Source organism: Mixophyes fleayi, chromosome 2 (assembly GCF_038048845.1).
Source record: "Mixophyes fleayi isolate aMixFle1 chromosome 2, aMixFle1.hap1, whole genome shotgun sequence".
Classification (NCBI taxonomy): domain Eukaryota; kingdom Metazoa; phylum Chordata; class Amphibia; order Anura; family Limnodynastidae; genus Mixophyes; species Mixophyes fleayi.
This window is the reverse complement of record NC_134403.1, coordinates 9,886,739-9,900,071: the sequence shown is the minus strand read 5'-3', so window position 1 is coordinate 9,900,071 and position 13,333 is coordinate 9,886,739.

Here is a 13,333-nt window from a genome sequence, read left to right as displayed (position 1 = left end):
TTTGCCATTGATTTCCCAGTTGTTTGAGCAGTTAACAGGTGCTTCTGTATTTTCAAAGATAAATTTAAGTGAAGCATATAATTTGATATGCATTCGGAAGGGCAATTAATAGAAGATCACTTTTTCATTCCGGACATTACGAGTATTGTGTTACGCCGTTCAGTCTTTCGAATGCACCAGCCATTTTCCAGAACTTGATCAATGATGTACTATGTGATTATCTGAGTAAATATGTCATAGTGTATCTGGATGACATCTTGATCTACTCTACATCTTTGTCTTAACACCGTGAACAAGTCCGTTTGATATTGCAGAAAAGAGAATCACTTATATGCCAAACTGGAGAAGTGTGAGTTTGAAGTCTTCACATTGGTATTTTTGGGGTATTTCATTTCTGTCAACAGGTTTACGATGGATCCAGCTAAAGTCCTAGCCATCATGAATTGGAGTCTTCCCAGTAACCTAAAAGCCATTCAAAGGTTTCTCGTGTTTGTAAATCATTATTATTACATACGATTTATTCTCAATTTTTCAGCTATTCACTAAGAAAGGTGCTTATCCAGCTGTATGGCCATCAGAAGCTATTGAATCATATAAGACTCTCAAAAAGGCCTTTTTGTTTGCTTCCATCCTTAACCATCCAAATACAGAGCTGCCTTTCATATTTGAAGTGGATGCTTTGGATGTTGGTTATAGGGGCAATTCTGTCACAAGTATCTGGGGTCTGATGGGAAGGTACACCCCAGTGCATTCTTTACCAAGAAATTCTCAGCGGTAGAGATTGATTATGATGTGGGAATTTGAAAATGGGCCAATGAAATGGGCATTTGAAAAATGGAGACATTGGTTGAAAGGCGCTAAGCATACCATTAAGTTAGACACAGATCACAAAAATCTCCAATACATTGAGACAGCCAAGAGGTTGAATCCCAGACAGACGTGCTGGGTTCTTTTCTTCTCTCAATTTAGTTTAGTGATCACATATTGATCTGGGACAGTCCGTGTTGTCTGAGGCAAAATATCTGAACATCGAGGCATCACTAAGACTATTAAATTTGGTTGCCTTCCGTGAAGAAAGAGGTAAGAGACTTTCTTCAGTCCTGGGAAATTTGTTCCTGGATGAAAATACTCAGAGATTCAGCCATGGAACAGATGATCCCTTTACCCAGTGTTCCATGGACCCACATTTCAATGAATATTATTATGGATTTGCCTTTGTCTAAATGGTGTAATTGAATCTGGGAGATAGTCAATCGCTTTAGTAAGATGGATCACTTTATTTCATTACCAAAGCTACCTTCTGCTAAGTCTTTGGCTCCATTGTTCATTCAACACATTTTCAGATTACATGGAATACCCACCTTATATTGTCTCAGACAGAGGTGCTCAATTTGTGGCCCAATTCTGGAAATCATTTTGTGCCTTGCTAGACATTCAACTGAGCTTTTCATCAGCCTATCACTGGCAAACTAATGTACAGACGGAAAGGGTTAACCAGTCTTTAGAAGAATATCTCTGAGTTACATGACAACTGGGTGGAATACCTTCCATGGGTGGAATTAGCCTACATTAATTCACAATATTCTTCCTCTGGTTATGCTCCTTTCTTCTGAATTTATGGTAGATATATCCCAAGTCTGTTCCATTTTCTGACATCATATGAGGTCAAACACATTGGCTCGTTCTCTGAAGAGAATATGGAAAAGAATAAACTTTTCATTGAAGCAATCTGCGTCTCTACCAAGTTGTTTCAAGATCGGTTCAGACATCCTTGTTCAAGGAAAGGGACAGGGTTTGGCTTTCCACTAAGAATATCAAACTCTGTCTGCCTTCTTTTAAGTTCGGACCCAGATACATTGGTCCATTTAAAATCATTAAAAAAAATTATCTAGTGGCTTTTCAGTTGGAACTGCCCAATTCATTAAGGATATCCCAAATGTTCCATGCATCCTTATTGAAGCTGGCTCATATATCACAGAGATTTCCCAGGAAACAGCCTGGTAAACCTGCTCCAGTGATAGTGGATGGTCAACATTTATTTGTATAGTGCCAGCAAAATCCGTAGCGCTTCACAATCAGAGAAAGATGTACCTTCTCTCCAGAGGGATTGAATACACTGGAGGATTGGTCAGCCAAATGGAAGATGAAATTTAAGATAGATAAATGTAAGGTAATGCACTTAAATTATATGGGATTAATTTAGGAGATTCTATAATGGAAAAGGATTTGGGAGTGCTCGTAGACAGTAGACTTGGCAATAGTGCTCAGTGTCAAGCAGCAGCTGCAAAGGCAACCAAAGTATTGGTATGCATAAAAAGGGGCATAGCTGCAAGCGAATAAGGTGTAATTTTGCCACTGTGTAAATCGTTGGTAAGACCTCATCTTGAATATGCATTACAGTTCTGGACACCACTCTATAAAAAAGACATTTTAACACTTGAAAGGGTTCAGAGAAGGGTGACAAAATTGACAAAGGGTATGGAGTCATTAAGTTATGAGGAAAGGTTAGCCAGTGTAGGCATGTTGACTTTAGAAAAGAGGCGTCTAAGAGGGGATATGATTACCATGTACAAATACATTAAGGGTCAATACAGAGAACTTTTATGGGAACTTTTTCCCCAAGGACTGTACAAAGGACATGCAGTCACCCCTAAGGTTAAAGGAGAGGAAGGTTCACAACCAGCAAAGGAAGGGGTTCTTTACAGTAAGGGCAGTCAAGATATGGATTTCACTGCCAGGGAAGGTTGTGATGACAGATTCAGTAGATATGTTTAAGAAAGGGTTAGACAAATTTTTAGCGGAAAAGTGTATCCAGGGATACGACCGTTAATTAAAATGAAGGATAGTAGTGGATCCAGGAAGAAATAGAACTGTAATATTGGGTCTGGGGGGATTTTCCCGATTGAAACAGATTGGCGGTTGCTTCATCTGGATCAATTTCAAATATAAGTGAGGGATCGTAGGAGATCCAAATAATCTGAACTTGATGGACTGGTGTCTTTTTTTCAACCTCATCAACTATGTTACAATTGGGAACAAACACAGTAAAAAAACAATTCTGGGTAAAACAGACAGAGAGGTGAGAGGGCCCTGCTCACAAGCATACCGTCTATAGGACAATGAGAGTCTGATACATGAGGTCAGGTTCCACACATTGCATATTGGTCCAGCTATAACGTAGAATTAAAGAGTGTCTAGTGGGCCATCTGGTCCAGTCACACAGCAATGTAGGTCAGGGGCTCAGAGGGTTGTAGAGGGTTTTCCAAACAATCGGCAGTTATGATTAAGGGAACAGACATTGAATTCTCACCTCCATGAAAACTCTGCAATAGCTGCTGCATATACTGATCAGACACTTTCAGATGCTCTCACCAGGTGGCTGACAGCCTTATTTATGTAGTCACAAAGAATAAACAAAGCATCAGGTGCAAGTAGCTATGGGGGACTTTTGGGGGACGTAAAGTGATTCCAATATACAAGAGAACATTTATATATCAAACTACAATACAGACCTGATTTAATAATCACATATTAAATAAATGTTGACAGCAGCTGAGTGATATAACCCCTTTTTGCTGGCTGGTCTGTGTTACAAACCATGTTTCCTAGCAAGCCTGCAAGTCGGTGTGCACTGTGCTATTTTCCTGTCGTTTCCTCGCAGCCTCGGGACACTGCACTTGAAGGAATAGATACTTATAAGCATTATAATGTGTCATCTAAGCTGTGTACATACTTCAGCCGAATCTGACCAATGCACTATAAACATAACCTCTCACTAACAGGATGAAAGTGATACACAGCTGACTCTGGACCTAAGTACATAACTAGCGCTTCTCAGATTGTGAAGGAAAACTATAAATAATAATAGAGGAGCTGTCACAGAAATTAATAACAATAACTGTGTGTGGCCAGCATTAGAGGGAAACGGTCATAGCAATGACCAGGAACGTAATTACCGAATGGTACATGGTGTGCTCTGACCTCAATTGTGTTGTGTTATTGAGAAAAATCACCTTCTTCTACTGATTATGTATAAAGACCTTTGTATCCAAACTAGTCATTATAATAATCTTTAATATGGGTTTGGTAGGCTGTTAAATAAAATGTGTAGTTTGTAAATCCACGAAAAATGCTGGTACACAAAGGGCCTGATTCAGAAGAATGTTCAGGAAGTCAATGTCCCCAACTGCGGCCATTCAGACCTGCGGCTTTTGTCACTTAAGACAACTACACCAGAAGAGGCGAGATGGGAGACTGACACAACGTTCCCCCAATTCATCCAATGTAGCTAATTCTTCCCATGAGCAATGTTCTGTCAACTCTGGTACTGCTATAAAATACAGTGAAGATTTACTTTCCAAACGTGTTATCCCTGTTGGTACTTTGTACATGGGGTCTGGAGTGTCCCAATCTGGGTCTATCGCCCATGGGACGTCATTGAACTCTTGATCTTCATGGATCACTACCTCAGTCTTATGTTTCTGCACTTTCAGTTGTTTCTTATTGAAAATTATTGTAGAAGGGAGCGGGGGTATCACAGGGGCAGTCTTCATTCGCTAAAAAGGAGTTTGATCTCCTATTATCCTTTAGTTAATTTTTTGCACTGCCTCTCTTATCACTCTATCCCATCCCCTCAATGTATGATGTGGTGACATTTTCCTAATTTGCTCTTACAACAGACCATTCATTCTGTCTATGAGCCCGGCAGCCTGAGGATAGTATGGCATATGATACACCCAATGTACTCCCTCCTTCTTGGCCTGACTAATGAAGACACACATACTGAGCGCAATGTGCGCTTGTCTCAGAACGCACGTAGCTCGGGTCTGCTCGCGCCACAATTTAACAAGAAGCGAATCTGAAGATACATGTGGTGATGAATCCGGGTGTAGGTCTGCTGTGCTCTACTACATAGGACACTGTAGGATACGTACAATGCCTTTGTGGAATATAAATTCTCAAAAGAACGCACAGAAAAAAAGTATTGAATTACTGTCAATTAATATTAGTATAGGCATTAAAGACAAAGCATTAAAAAACATGTAAAAAGTGTTTTTTTTATTTTATTTATTTTTCATTAAATACATCTATTAGAATGTTCTTAATGTCTACTGTACATAAAATACATTTTTACAGTTGCTCCTGATTGCAAACACATGTAATAGCATGTATACAGAGTCGTCATCATCAGCAAACGGCACTTAGACTAGTCCTGTACCTGGAGCAAGAGACGGCAGAAAAACAAGTACTTTTGAGATGCGCAGAGCTTCAGTCGCATGCTGCTATGTTTGAGTTTGGCACGCCCTTATTGAACATACACTACTGGCAAACGCCACTTCCCTGCGCTGTTCCCTCCCTGAAATCGTAGACTGTAGTAAGTGTCCTTTGCATTCGAAGGTTAATTTAATCTGGCTGCGTTCTGTGGCGTACGGTTCAGTTCTGGGGATGCGCAGAACGATTTTGCGGATGATACGCACAAAATCGCTGTTTGCGTCCCTCGATGAACCAGGCCCTTCATGTGCATATGAATAATTTTGTCTTGATGAAGTTTGGTAAATGTTGTGAATTTTTAGCACTTAAGAAAGCCACTCATGTGATGATACAGTCATTGGTTGGATCCCATAACTGTCAGATTTGTTACCCTCTTGGTGGAATTCTAGATTGCATGGACCTGGTCACTCTAGAGTCAGCCCAAATCGCCACATCGCCAACCCGGGGCACTGTCCAATGTGAGCGACAGTTGTCACCAAAGAACCCTGAAACAGAGTATTGGTCTTTGTATCAGGGAACCCTGAGGTCACAGCCGACAGTCTCACTGGGTAGCAGCTGAGATATAGAAAAGTAGACATTGACAGACCGACGTCAAAACACTTGTGAAAGTTCACGGACGGGCCATATATAGGGTCATAAATGGATAATGAAGCCTAGCTTAGGGTCACAAGTAAACAAAGTGGCCAAAAACAAGCTAGGTTCATCATCATCATCATCATCATTTATTTATATAGCGCCACTAATTCCGCAGAGCTGTACAGCGGACTCGCTCACCCATTGGGGATTACAGTCTAAATTCCCTAACACACACACATACACAGACAGACTAGGGTCAGTTTGTTAGCAGACAATTAACCTATGTTTTTGGAGTGTGGGAGGAAACCAGAGCACCCGGAGGAAACCCACGCACAGGGCCACCGAGAGAGGGGGTGCGGGTACTAATTACCCGGGCCTGGGCATGTCAGGGGCCCCGGCCCGGGCCCTTGCGCTGCTGATTTTTTATTTTTTTTTTCAAAACATTTTTTTTTCTTTTTTTTCTTTTTGGCGGCTGGGGAGGGCTCAGTCGTTGGTGGAGGGAGCAGGCTAGTTTAAAAAAAAAAAACATACTCACCTGATAGCGGAGCCGGCCTCCCTCCTCTCTGCTGCTCTGTGCTCCATTCGGACTGTCTGAATGCCGGGTGTGATGCCATCATGTCACGCCCAGCATTCAGTCAGTCTGGAGCAATGGAGCACAGAGCAGCAGAGAAGACCAAGAAAGGAGAAAAGGTAAGTGAAGGGAGGAAAATGAGGGGGGGCACAGAGGGGTTAAAAACGGGGGGGGGGGGGCAGCATGACAGAGGGGTTAAAAAATGAGGAGGGGCACGGAGGGGTTAAAAATGGGGGGGGGGCAGCATGACTAAGGGGTTAAAAAATTAGAGGAGCACAAAGGGGTTAAAAACGGGGGGGCAGCATGACAGAGGGGTTAAAAAATGGGGGGCACAGAGGGGTTAAAAACGGGGGGCAGCATGACAGAGGAGTTAAAAACGGGGGGCAGCATGACAGAGGGGTTAAAAAATGAGGGGAGCACAGAGGGGTTAAAAAACGGGGGGGGGGGGTGGGCAGCATGACAGAGGGGTTAAAAAATGAGGGGGGCACAGAGGGGTTAAAAATGGGGAGGGGGGCAGCGTGACAGAGGGGTTAAAAAATGAGGGGGGGCACAGAGGTGTTACAAAACGGGGCAGCATGGCATAGTGGGGTTAAAAAACAGGGGTCAGCATGGCACAGTGGGGTTAAAAAATGGTGGGCAGCATGGCACAGTGGGGTTAAAAAGGGGGGAGGCATGGCACAGTGGGATTGAAAAAGGGGGGGTGCAGCATAGTATAGTGTGATTAAGGGGAGCCAGATGAAGGGGGCAAAAACAGCATGAAGGGCGCAGTGTGATCATAAGGCATGGCGATGATGAAGGGGCACATTATTGTAATATTGGTGCTGGAGGAAGGCCTAATTATTAATCGTGGATGGTATTGATTTAACGCCAGGGTTGTTTGGAATTATCTAAATGTAGCTATTTTTTTTCCAAATAGGGCCCCCAGCATTCCAGGATCCAGACAAGCTGCAACTAAAGAAACATGCAGCAACAGGTGGTGAAAGGGAGAAGAACAGGTAGGAGAGAGCAGGACAGTATGTGAAATGTTGTGATTCTAGTAGGGACAATGTTAATTTTTGGGGAGTGTTGTGCCCAATTTAAGGTGGAGGCCAAGACTGAACTCTTTGGGGGGTGCGAGCTGCGAGCTGAAATTCAGCGAGTAATTACCGTATTAACGGTAATATTTTTCGAACGCGGGATTTTGACCCGTCTCGCTAACAATTGAATACCCCCCTTTGTGTACACACTGCATACTACACTCTATACTACACTTTGGTGCTAGATGTCCTGAATGTCAGGAGTGCTTGGACATATGTGACGTTCGGGCGAATTGAGAGCCTAGTGATTTTGATGTGTTAGCCACGCCCCAATGGCGCAATTGCCATGCCCCCAAATGCATGACCACATCCCGAAAAAATTTGCCCCGTCCTAAGGCAGCGCAATTTTTTTTACCATACTCGACTATGAGGGGGGCCCAATGAATTTGTTGTACCGGGGCCCTGAATTCCTCTTGGCAGCCCTGTCCACGCAAACACGGGGAGAACATACAAACTCCTCACAGATAAGGCCTTGGTTGGGAATTGAACTCATGACCCCAGTGCTGTAAGGCAGAAGTGCTAACCACTTTGCCACCGTGCTGCCTTAGGTTCACGGTCATTATCAGATTAATAAGAAGTTCAAACAACTGTAGGACAAAAGGCTGTAGGCCAGGTTTTGGATTAAGGGCAGAGCAGATTAAATATAGACCTGATTGTTGTCACCAGCACGTACACAACACATGCACACACACGTCATGTGGCATGTCTAACTGGGAGCAAAAGACGTACCTATTCGGGCAAATACACCTATTGCGCATGTGCAAGAAGCATGTTGAGAAGGAGCAGAGTGTATCACATTGTTTTCCTGTCTAGACTATTAATCTGTCAACTTCACTCTTCCGTTGTGCCCAGAAGCTGATGTTAGTGCGCCGATAACTCCATAGGAGTCTCTTCTAGGACCAAACAAAAGTAAATACTGCAGAGAGGTGTAAAACTATTAAGTAGCTCAGAACCAACAATTTCCCAGCAGATCCTGTTGCTAGGTTGAGCAGTGTGTAGCCGGAGTGTGCCCACACATGGGATGTACATAGACATATTGTTGGAGCATTAGAATGCAGATACTAACTGCTACTTATTTATCTACTAACCTTGATTTTGACAAGTGAGGCCTTAAGCCAAACGCACGTAAACGCATCTGTTTGTCACAAGTTAGGCACTTACCTACTTAGGGGCTAAGTCTGCTGACATTCTCTAGCCTATAGTATACAAGGGGAAGGGGCCCAGCATGGCCCATATAATTCCCACCGTGCTATCGCTGATTGACTGCATGTCACTACCCCCTTCAAAGCACCCTGGCTCTTGGTCCCTTTTTGTGGGGGCTCTCTTCGACCTGCTTTGTGTGGACTCGTCCTTGTGAACCCAGAGGGGGAGTAGTCATGATGATGCCAGATTTAGCATTGGCCAATCGTAAAGCACGATGTCCTGGGACCAGTGGTTAGTGCCTGTGGCCATACACTGTTTGGTTTTGCTATTAGTCGTTAGCTTGCAGTTGCTCTCGCCGCCACCATATCTTCATTAATTAATAAACAGTGCCCTGTTTTTTTGCCAGAAAAAAAAGTTGTCAGTGACATTATTTATATATAAAGTTTAGGGGTCTACGCATCAATAAGATCGCTGCACATCGCAGTGATGTATATTTATGCACCGCTAAGATGCACCATGCCGGTACTACTCTGGGAGCCCCGGCGAAGTGAACCCTCTCCTGTGAACTTTTTTTCCTATTTACCGGCAGCTTAGAGCTGAAGTAAGCCAGAGAGGCTTCAGCAGAATCCCATAGGAAAGGATAGGTAACGCCATCCTAAGGTGGCGTTACCTGTCTGCGCAATACAACGCTTATCAAAGCTTCATGAGTTGCTGAACATCGCAGTCCCCATAGTAATCTATGGGGACTGTGATGCTGCACGGTGTTTGTCTAAACAGAGGCGATTTCTGTGAAATCTCCTCCGTTGGGCATGTAATACATAGCAAACATACTTAAAAGATGCTGAAACAGCAGTTTAAGTGTCAAATATGCTTGATCCCTTAGAGTGTAAGGCTAATGGTAGGAAAAGTTTGGTGCAATGAAGAGTGGAATCAACAGTATGCAGTTTATCTCTTGTTTTGTTGTCCTTAGACCACACAGATATTTGTAATTCAAACTTTATTATAACTATTTTTATTTAGTCTTGTTCAATTTTTCAATTATTTTTCAATTATAAAATATCACAATAATAAATAAATATCACAATAATAAATGGAATTTGAAAAGAACGAGATGGTACTTCTATGGTCATTAAGATCTTTCTCTTAAGTAGATAGAGCCAAGGGCACACCAGGAGGTCCTCTAGAACCAGGGCACACCAGGAGGTCCTCTAGAACCAGGGCACACCAGGAGGTCCTCTAGAACCAGGGCACACCAGGAGGTCCTCTAGAACCAGGGCACACCAGGAGGTTCTCTAGAACCAGGGCACACCAGGAGGTCCTCTAGAACCAGGGTACACCAGGAGGTCCTCTAGAACCAGGGCACACCAGGAGGTCCTCTAGAACCAGGGCACACCAGGAGGTCCTCTAGAACCAGGGCACACCAGGAGGTCCTCTAGAACCAGGGCACACCAGGAGGTCCTCTAGAACCAGGGCACACCAGGAGGTTCTCTAGAACCAGGGCACACCAGGAGGTCCTCTAGAACCAGGGTACACCAGGAGGTCCTCTAGAACCAGGGCACACCAGGAGGTCCTCTAGAACCAGGGCACACCAGGAGGTCCTCTAGAACCAGGGCACACCAGGAGGTCCTCTAGAACCAGGGCACACCAGGAGGTTCTCTAGAACCAGGGCACACCAGGAGGTCCTCTAGAACCAGGGTACACCAGGAGGTCCTCTAGAACCAGGGTACACCAGGAGGTCCTCTAGAACCAGGGCACACCAGGAGGTCCTCTAGAACCAGGGTACACCAGGAGGTCCTCTAGAACCAGGGTACACCAGGAGGTTCTCTAGAACCAGGGCACACCAGGCAGTAAACACGCAATTTCTCTGCCTACAAGGGGAAAGGCTTATAGAACAATGGTGCCCCCTAATGGCATGTATGGAAAGGAAGGCAACAAATGTGGTAGAAGAGCTTATAATTTTGAGAAATATATTGTTTTCATCAATGTATTCTTTACTCTGCTGATCTCTACTGAAGTTCACAATGCACCGAAGACAGAAGAAGTATAAGAAGGGTATGGACCATTTATACGTAATGACTTTGGTGCACTAACTTAATACGATATCGGGTATAGTGTATTACTTACATGTGTTTTTATGCTCTGGACGCAGTTGTAAATAGTCCACAATGGGATGATGTTTTATGAGATGGGAAGAGAGGAGGGTAGATTTAATTGAACTAAGTCACAGAGAACTAGAATAGGCTATCGAGAAGACAAGAAGAGCTAAACATAGAGATAAACATAATGGACAAAGTATATCTGAGCATTCATCCATAGTCCATTGCTCTGACTAGGTCTCATGCTGAGTGGAAGTTATGCCAGTTTGGTATGCACTTATCCAAACTTTGCATATTTAGGGGCAGAACAAGGGAGGGAGGGGTGGGCCAAAGTAGGCCGTGCACATGCATATCAGGCTAAGGCAGAGCAACCAGCATGGAGACACATAATATGCCTCTCAGGAGCCGAATCTTCTGCACCTGCTAGAGGTTAAGTACAAATACATGATGATGATGATGATGGTTGACAGGACTAGCTAGGCGCTTCTGATTGCGAATTCCTCTCTGACGCTCATAGGTGCTTTCTGCATTGCTCATTAACATATTATAGAATTTGGTAGGCTTATTTTACAAATATATTATTTTTTGCTACTTTAATTCGTACAAGAAAAACAGTATTATATCCAACTGTTCTTGACTTGGTTGTGTGTATGTGGTTGTATGTATGTCTGACACAAGCCTGACATAAAGCTGGTGCTATATGCTACAGGTACAGAACTGGACAGATCTTGAGATGTCTTGAACTCAGCATATGGACATAAATATTATTATAATTATTATCGTAGATTTGTAAGGCGCCACAGTGCTCCGCAGCGCCGTACAATAGGGACAACAGGACATACATAAAACCAGGAAATATAAAAAACAAAGGCATACATAATACCAGGACATATATAAAACTAAAACAAGGACATATATAAAACAAGGACATACAAGGCAGACAAAATAAATGCAGATGAAAACAAAGGGTATAGAGAACCCTGTTCATTAGAGAGCTTACTTTCTAAGTGGAAGAGGACTGAAAAAGAAGAGCGAGTGTGGCTTAGAGTGGAGATTGGGACAGCTGTGAGGGTATATTAGTGTAAATAGTATCATCAGGCATAAGGTAAGCTTTAAAAAAAGACATGGATTTTTAGAGAACGTCTAAAGATTTGAAGGCTGTAGGAAAGCCTAATTGGGCGTGGTGGGGAATCCCGTAAGTGGGGAGCAGCACAGGACAAGTCCAGAAACGAGACAAGGCGCATGTCAGAGGTAGATCTAAGAAGGCAGGAGGGAGAGAATTTTGATATAAGATTTCAGATGTATGAGAGGGGTGGTGTTGTTGAGGGCTTTGTAAGGGTAAGTAATTTGAATTGGATTCTGGAGAACAAAGGGAGCCAGTGTAGGGATTTACAAAGTGTTGCAACAAATGTAGAGCGATGAGAGAGGAAGATCAGTCTTGAAGCAACATTTAGGATGGATTGAAGTGTCGATATACGGGTGTCGGGAATGCCAGATAGCAGGAGGTTGCAATAGTCAATCGGATGATGATGAGAGAATGGATAAGGGTTTTGGTAGCATGTTGAGTAAGAAGAGAGCGTATTCTGGCAATGTTTTTAAGGTGTAGTCAACAGGACTGGAAGAGAGTCTGAATGTGAGGAATAAAGCAGAGGGTGGAGTCAAGTGTGACACCGGGACAGCGGGCTTGGGTTACTGAGGAAATTGTTGTGTTATTAACAATAAGGGATATTTGAGAGGAGATAGTGATTCTGGCAGGAAAGAAGATAATAAACTCTGTTTTGGACATGTTGCACTTTAGGTAGCGTTGAGTTGGGACATCCATGTGGAGATAGCTGAAAGACAGTTGGTTACACAAAATAGTACAGAAGGGGAGAGGTCAAGGGAAGAGATATAGATTTGGGTGTCATCAGCGTAGAGGTGGTACTGGAGGCAGAATTAGTGCCCCAAGAGAAGAGGTGTACAATGAGAAAAAATAAAGGGTGAAGAAAATAGCCTTATGGGTCCTCAACAGATAGTGGGAGTGGAGAGGAGGATGTACCAGAAGTAGAAACACTAAAGGAGCGGTTCGATAGGAAGGAAGTGAGCCAGAAAAGAACTGTGTCATGATGGCCAATGGAGAGAAGGGTGTGTAAGTGAAGAGGGTGATCGACAGTGTCAAAAGCATCAGAGGTATTAATATGTGTGTATATACATGTATATATATATATATATATATATATATATATATATATATATATGTATATAAGTTAACCCGTGCATGATACTCATGCATTCTAGTCAAATCAAGATACTTAAGGTCTTAAAAAGGTTCTTGTCATGCATTTGGGCCTAGCCCAGGCCTCCTCATGGGAAGAGCATTACTTCCCGACGCAAGCGCCCTTTTTAATGTGTGTTCATGAGGTAAAATTACCTCACGAAAATGAGTTTGACCCCTCAACTCGTAAATTTAGCCTTTACTACCCCCTCCCATGGGGGGAAGGGGGGATGATGGAAGTTAACTGACTTGACTATTCTAATTTTTTTGTCAAATAATGTCAGTATACCAAATTTCAGGTCAATTGGATGAGCCCTTTCTGAGAAAATAGTTTTTTCCACACACA